Source organism: Erithacus rubecula (genome assembly GCF_903797595.1).
Source record: "Erithacus rubecula genome assembly, chromosome: 3".
In the NCBI taxonomy this organism is placed as follows: Eukaryota; Metazoa; Chordata; class Aves; order Passeriformes; family Muscicapidae; genus Erithacus; species Erithacus rubecula.
The window spans coordinates 30,870,883-30,878,799 of NC_136689.1; the positions used below are offsets into that span (position 1 = coordinate 30,870,883).

The following is a 7,917-nucleotide window of genomic DNA, read 5'->3' on the forward strand; positions in this document are numbered from 1 at the left end:
GAAACAAGCTGTGACACTAGCTGCTGGTCTACACTGTTTAACCCTATTCACAAATGGTGGCCCTCTTTTGTTGATGATAAAGAAGACAAACTTGGCCTTCATTTCATGACTCATATTAGGGAAGGATGTCATATTATTCTTTCAAATATACAGAAAGGGCCCTTTTCCCTTTCTGGTTTTATTTTTATAAAGCCTTTACCTTCAGACCCTAACTGCTGCTAGGCACCATAAGAGTTAATTATTCTATCTCTGGATACTATTAAATTTACCCCAATTCACTCCTCTGCTTCTCGTCTGTTAACGTCCCACGGATCAAAGCCCAATAGAACTATTTTAGGCCAAGAGCTCAAAATGCTACCATTCATATTATAAATTAACAGGAAAGCATGAGTTATTTTTCCTCCAAGTAATTAATACTTTTCTGAATTATGGTCTTTCTCTCTTCTTCTTCTTCTTCTTCTTCTTCTTCTTCTTCTTCTTCTTCTTCTTCTTCTTCTTCTTCTTCTTCTTCTTCTTCTTCTTCTTCTTCTTCTTCTTCTTCTTCTTCTTCTTCTTCTTCTTCTTCTTCTTCTTCTTCTTCTTCTCCTTCTCCCTCCTTCTTCTTCTCCTTCTTCTTCTTCTTTGGAAAGAAACATGGATTTAGGATGGCAGCAAGAAAAAGGAAAGCCTTTTGTCTGCTACTTTTCCTTTACTTCTGAATTACAAAGCCATTTTTCTTTTAGAATTCCTAGCTGTCTTCACGACAGCTGAAGACAGCTGAAGAGGGCTTAGCACAGAAGGGGCTGTTCTAATCAGCGTTCCAGGCTTTCCTTGAGTTTCTGCCCACCGTGCGATGGCCTGCACGTGGATGGGCACCAACGTGCTCTCCACGCCGCCATTCCCGCCCGCTTCCCGCATTTCCCCTCACGCCATCCCGGCGCGGCGCGCGGGCCGACCGCGCTCGGGCGCCCCCTGGCGGCTGCACCGGGAGGCCTCACGGGCTGCGCGCGCCGCGCCCGCCTCACCGGCCCGGCCCGGCCCGAGCGGGGCTCCGGCGGCCGGGAACGAACGGAACCGGCCCGAGCGGGGCTCCGGCGGCGGGCAACGAACGGAACCGGCCCGAGCGGGGCTCCGGCGGCCGGGAACGAACGGAACCGGCCGTCTCGGGAACGAGCGGAGCGCCGCTTCCCGGCTCCGGGCTGCGGACGTGCCGAGCGGCTGCAGGAGGCCGTGCCGCCCCGGCCTGTTGTAGGTGACGGGAAGGAAAAGAGGAGCTCGGTGCAGGAGAGCCGTGGTCAGAGCCCGGGCGTCGCTGACCCGGCCCCTGTGGAGAGCAAGGGCAAAGGAGCTCACAGCTTTAGTTTGAATGACAGCTCCAGCAGCATAGAATTGCTAATTAGGAATTTGCAAGCTCTCAACACGTAGACTCAATGTGGGGTCTCTGAAATACTGAATCCAGATCTGGGTGTCTGATGGACATTGACCAGTTGTAGCGATCCCAACAGGAATATTTGTCAATCTCCAAAGCAAGGCCAGCAGGTTGATTAGAGGCGCCTCTCCTGTTAAGAAAGTCCTAGAGAATTTGGGTTGCTTAGCCTGGAGAGGAGGAGGCTTTGGGGATGATCTAATTGCAGCCTTCCTGTACCTGCAGCGAGCCTGTAGGAAAGATGGAGAGAGGCTTTTCCCAAAAGCAAGGCAGGAAACCTTTAAACTGAAAGAGGGGAGGTGTAGATTAGATACTAGGACAGAAGTGAGGGTAGTGAGGCACTGGAATGGGTTGGAGAAGTTGGAGATGTCCCATCCCTGAAGGTGTTCAAGGTCAGGTTGGATGGAGCTGTGACATAACCTGGTTTAATGGAATGTGTCCCTGCCCATGGCAGGAGGCTTGGTACTAGGTGATCTTTAAGGTCCCTTCCAACCTAGGCAATTCTATAATACATATTTTAATATATTAATTCTTAAGAGCTAATTAAAAGCCTAGACTTTGTAATTCTGCAACCTTTTTATCAGGGTTGTGAATACTTCTTCAGAAACAGGGCATTGAAGTATAGGTGTGAGAGACTGAAAAAATTTAATTAATTTTTAATTAATATTTCTTTGCTGCAGGCAAAGTATTTATCCATGTCATATACCTAGCTGAGTTAATTTGTATGTAAAACAAATTCAAATGCCTTTGATCTCAGCTCACCCAAAATGCCCTCAGATGGAAGTAAAAATTTTTCAGAAAGAGTGCACTTTTGGGGTGATGCTGTTCAAACTGTGTAGAGGGACTGGCAATGGCTCCAGCTCAAGGACTGACATGTTCCCCTCTGCAGCCCACCACTATCCTCCTTCCCTTTCCAGTTCCACCCAGAGCACCAGCCCTTTCCTTTTCCCCTTTTAAAGTTGTTGCCTGTGACTTTTTATTAGCCATTAAGCCCTGCTCAGCTGTACAGCATGATGAGTGCATATTTTTCCTTCTGCTTAGTGTTGGATTTTTCAGTAAAATTTGGCTGGTGCTTGATGTTCAGAGGGGTGAAGAGAGGATGGGAGGGGGGAGTAGCCTGGCCAGCTGTGTGGATACTGACTGCTCATTTAAACAAAGGCAAGAAAGGCAGCCTGGCGGCAAGAGGTGAAATATTACAGGCTATATCACAAGGTTTGCATGTGAACATACGTACACAATGCTGCTTTCACAGGATTCCTGCTGTAAACTTTGTTCTTTACTGGCTGATTCAACCCTCTGTAATGAAAAAGTTGCCCCGCTCTGAACTCACCGTTCTTTCTTTTCAAAGAATAGTAACAACAGAACCTAAAACAAAAGGCAGAAGAAAATATACCCCAGAGTGTGTTAAAAGAATCTTTCTTGGAAAATCAAAAGCTGTTGTACCACTGGGATTGGCCCTTCAAAACCTCTGAAATTTTGCCACAGCCTCCACAGCTGCTGCAAAAGTTCATTTGATACAGCACTGTGTTCCCTTTATGGTTAATTCACACTTATCCAGTGGGTGACCTCTGCAGCTCGCAGACAGACAGGGCAGTAAGTGTGAAGTCACCTGAATCCAGAAGCAGCAGAGTTATATTTGTATCATCTGTAGTCCCTAGTTAAGAGAGGTGCCATGTGAAGCATCAGCCTTTTTTCTCTCCCTGTCTGATCTGATCTTGTTGGTTGCTGTAAAATAAGTGCTGCAGTTTTGAAGTTTTTGGCTGACCAGAGTACCCCATTCATAGCCCTGGGTAACAGAAGCCTAAGTAAACCACAGACACCATGCACCCTTGGAAACACCTGGTGATAATCCTTATAGCATTGCTGTTATGCTTCCTAATTTACTGCTTGTGTCAGAGACATTATTTCTTTGCTCTGTGCCAATCTCCTTCAATTAGCATGTCTTCTTTTTTTGTCAACCTTTGTTTGCAAGGTATGCGTGTGTTAATGCATAAATTACTCTCTAAATTTTTAACTACCTTTGGACACTTTGTAATCTGATGGAATCCAGACTATGTTTGATAAGCATACAAATTCCTGGTCCATGTGAATATCATCATATCCATGTATGAATATCATCATATGACTTGACTAACATCTACTTTTTGGATAAAATTTTTCTACCTTACATATACAGATTCAGGACATCCCAGTGCTACTATGGCTTTTCATTTTCCAGGAGTGATTCTTCTAATACAGTCACTGTGCTGCTACATGATACAACCCCAGGAATGCTCCTAGAAACCTAGAGAATTGGAAAGTATTCAATCAACATATCAGTTTATTGCTGAAGCAAGATCATATTCCAGTGGAGAGAATATGAAAACCAATATACCAATAGACCACAGTCTTTTATTAACTACTGAGTGTTTTAAAACACAACAATGTGCAAAGTCTTTGTGCAAATTGAGTGCCAGGTTTCACTTCTGGACATTGAATGTTACTATTTTGATAGATTTTAAAAGATTCAGTCTTGTAAATACAAAACAGACATATCTGCACCAGAAGAGCAAATTCTAAAAATGCGCATGATGCACAAAAAGCCCAGAATATTTATTCTTCAAGTATACTGTGTTTTTTACGTTGTCTGATAGCTGTTAGGAATGCTCAAAGAATTACTTTATAATTGCACTCTCACAGGATGTCCTTTTGTTTTTCAGAGGAGTATTCCCCAGTGTTTCTCTTTTCATTCAGATGCCTTGAGCACGACCACAGGAAGACATTATTTCCCCCTTACCATACAGGAATATGTGTCAACATAAGATCCATGCCGTGCTGTTACACTAACAATTGTTCAGTAATTTATTTCTCTCGTTTCTCTCTTTCTAGTGGAACTACATGATCCAAACCTGAGCAAACTGACTGCAGACATTTTTGTTAACCTTATAGGCTTTGATTCAGAATCGGTGATACAAGAGAATCCGCCATGTAGGACGTGGGTGTAATTCCATCAAGGACTTCTGGTGACCTCATAAACCATGAGAGCTGGCATGGACTTTAATGGGCACCACGTGGTTAAGTTCCCATGCATCATTTTGAAGACGTAGGGCTTCATTTGATATTGCAGAAGGATACCAGACCTACCATGTCAAATTGTTTCTCTTTCTTCTGAAGGAGCCACCCGCTTTAAGTTACAGTCAGTTCTCTTTGGTAGCAAATGAAATATGCCATTCTGGAAAATTAGTATTTTCTCTGGCAAAATGAACTTGAAAAGTGTGCTTCATAGAAAAGCACATATTTGGGTTATATACTTTTAAATAAACTTTCTAAAATGATGGCAGTAAATTCAAGTAAAGGTGTGGTTTGTGCAGGACTGGCTTTGCTTGCAGATTTTTAAGTAAGAGGCATTAAAAAAAAAATTCTTACATCAGTTACAAAATATAAGAATAGAATTGTTATGGGTCAGTTGAAAAGGTAGACCATGTTAAACCCAGTTTAAGTCAAGCTAGGTAAGTTAGCTCAAATTGCTGATGATGAATGACCTAAATTAAAAGTTACTTGATCTAAAGCAATTTAACTGTATTTAGTGCACTAGTTCTAGGATTCTGTTGGTAGGAATTTCCAGGGGTTCAGTAGGGTTGACTTGAAGTTTCCATTGGTGAAATTTGTTCTATCACTTTATAGGGCCTTTGGAGATTTTCTCCCACCTTCTCTCAACCTAGATTTGTCCTGCTGAATCCAATGTTCAGTCATTGTGTAAACCTATACAAAGTTGATGGTTATCAGCCTAAAAGTAAGGTCTGTCTGTGTGGCTGTGAGTCAGGTAAATGTGGCAATAGAGACATAACATAAGCGTTATGTCAGTTTAGCTTATCTATTTATATCTATCTATCTGTTTATCTTATCTATCTTGTCTATAGCAGGGAGATGCTCTAAAAATTGCTCATCATGATGAATACATACCAGGAAAAGATCTGTCCTTCTTGATTTTGACAGTACACATCCGTGAACTGCCTAGTCTCTATTTTTTTCTCAATATTCTAACTAGTTTTATTCCTAGATTTGTTCATAAATAATATCTTTGTGGCATGGCTAAGTGATGTTCCTGTATTATATACATACTGGGATATGTTGCTCTTTATTCAGCTGTATGTAACAAGTCATCTGGATAATAAAGGGAGAAAAAGGATACCTTCTAGACAAAATACCCAAAAACTGCTTGCTCTGGCCTTTCTGCCACCTTAGTGTGAAATGCCTGCTGTTTGTCATTCTCTGGCATAACTTTTGAACTACATGCATCACTGCTCTCTATGCTATATTACATAGTGAGAAGTAAATTTTTTTTTGCCATGTGACTGGCTTATCCATGTATTGCTTGAAGAGTGCACACCTTTTATATATTCCATGTCCTAGACCCAGGCAGAATAATTGCATTTCTTAAGTTTAGTTTAAATCTCATCTTAAAGAGCTACAAATATGGATATATGGGAGAAGGTTGGTTATGTGTCTTGGCATCATAATACAGTATATGTAGATTTGATACAGGAAGTTCTGTCTTAATGACACTCAGAATTATTCCAGTTGTAATCTCATAGCTGAGGTAGTAAATTACAAGCATATGGAATACTGTAACAGCCTTGGGATGCAAGTTATACTGTACTAGGTTAGATAGTTTGTACAGGAGGAGGATCCCTAAGGCTTGGATAAATAGATGCATCTTCTCTGTACTCCATGGAAAATGATGTATGTTTTTGGTTTGTTTGTACTACTTTCTCCACATGAAACGTGTGTTTCATCCAACAATTCTGTGGTTTCCTCACTTTGTGATAATAATTAACACCCTCACTGAAGTCTAAGCAGTGATGACATTTGTTTAGGGGCCTGACTCTGATTTTTGTTGCTGTTTTGCCTTATGTTACTTTCAATATGCAATCAAAACCATTTTCAAGAATCAAAAAATTCAGAGATTGTTGTTTTCTTGGTCTTACTGACCATTTAGAAACTCTTTTATGCAACATGTCCTTGAGCCTTTGTGGAAACACAGCCTCTCCAGCCATATGGGTCTGGGTTGATAGCTGCAAGCTCAAACTAAAGCCAGCAATGCAGAGGTGTAAAGTTTTGGAGTTTGGGGTTTTTCTGGGGGCGTTTTTGCCTTTTTTTCCTTTCCTGAAGAAACAGAGAAATAGATATAAGCAGAAAAAAAGTAAAGCAGTCATAAAGTAACTATTGTTTAGGAGGTGAATGTGTTAGGGGACAAAAAAAGAAAGAATATATTAAACCTTGTTTAAAAGATTCCTGAAGCTTTGGGGAAAATTAATTTTAAGAAATATGACAATGGTTCTCTCCCCAATAATCTTATAAAAAAGATTAATAGCTTTGGAGTAGATGTACATATTTTGAACTTCCTTTCTGGACAGAGCACAAAGAAAACCTGGCTTGTTTGTGGTTGTAGAAGAATCGTAGGTGGCTTTGTATAAGAAAGGCAGGTAGCTGCCAGGGACATCCAAGCCTCCTTCCCTTTCCCTGTTCTTTTTTTCCATAATAACTTTTTTCAATATGTTGTCATTTTTTTCCTGATTTTCCTAAATAAAGTGAAATGTCAAATCAGCAGAGAATTGAAATGTATTTATAAAAAAAAACAACCAAAAGGGCATCTGATGTTTTACAGACATTCCAACACCTTCAGGAAATTTGAACTCACACCAAAGGGTCTGATATTCATTTGAATCTCCATCTGTGCTGAAGCACATGTGTGCACACAACACACATTGAACCACTACAGTGGAAAAAAAAATCCCTGCTCTTAAATTATAGCAGCTCTCTACAATTTTTCTGTAACCACAAAGGCTTTGGTAGTCTTGAGACATTGCAGTGGCTTCGGGTGATCTGATCACAGAGCTTAGTTTTGTTAAAGAAATCCCTTTGCTGAAAGATATGGAAAAGCTGTAGGAGAAACACAGGGAGCTGCAAGTTCGCAGCATGAGGGGTTGGAGTAAAGTAGAAGGGTTCAAAAAGCTGTTGTGGCAGCAGACACCCTACAGCCAGAGTGGATGCTGGAAACACTGCAGTTTTAGTTCCCTCACCAGAAATCCCCATGCTTGCAGGAACGGATATAGTCATTAGTCCTCAATGGGAATATGACCTTTCCCTTTAAGTATCTGTGTGATGCTTTTGATCCTTTTGACTCTCTCTAAGGGATAGATTAAATATGTGGCACAATGTCTACTCCTGAGTGAGGATTAAGCCTGGCTTTTGGAAACAGAACTATATTGCCTAACCCATCACCATTTATCACATTCTCTGGGGACCTGTTCACCATTTTTCTTCCCTTCCCCCTAGACTTTTAGAAAATGCCCCTTCTCTGGGGTTTAATATTGATCTCAGCTGCATCAGCCTTGGCTTTACTGTAGTTACTTCTGATTTTACACTGAAACAGGTCCTATGTCTCAGATATCTTGTTAAACAAAGTGCGATTATGAGGCTCAGCTCTTATGCAACCTGCACTTTTTTTTAACTTTATTTGTGTTTGAATT

At 41.2% G+C, this 7,917-nt stretch overlaps 1 long non-coding RNA gene across 1 annotated transcript; it reads left to right on the plus strand.

Annotated features, from left to right (window-relative positions):
- The first annotated feature begins 1,078 nt into the window (after positions 1-1,078).
- LOC306800284 lies at positions 1,079-4,729 on the plus strand. The gene is made up of 2 exons (XR_013773797.1): positions 1,079-1,227; positions 4,274-4,729. It is a non-coding gene; the product is annotated as an uncharacterized lncRNA (long non-coding RNA).
- The last annotated feature ends 3,188 nt before the right edge of the window (positions 4,730-7,917 follow it).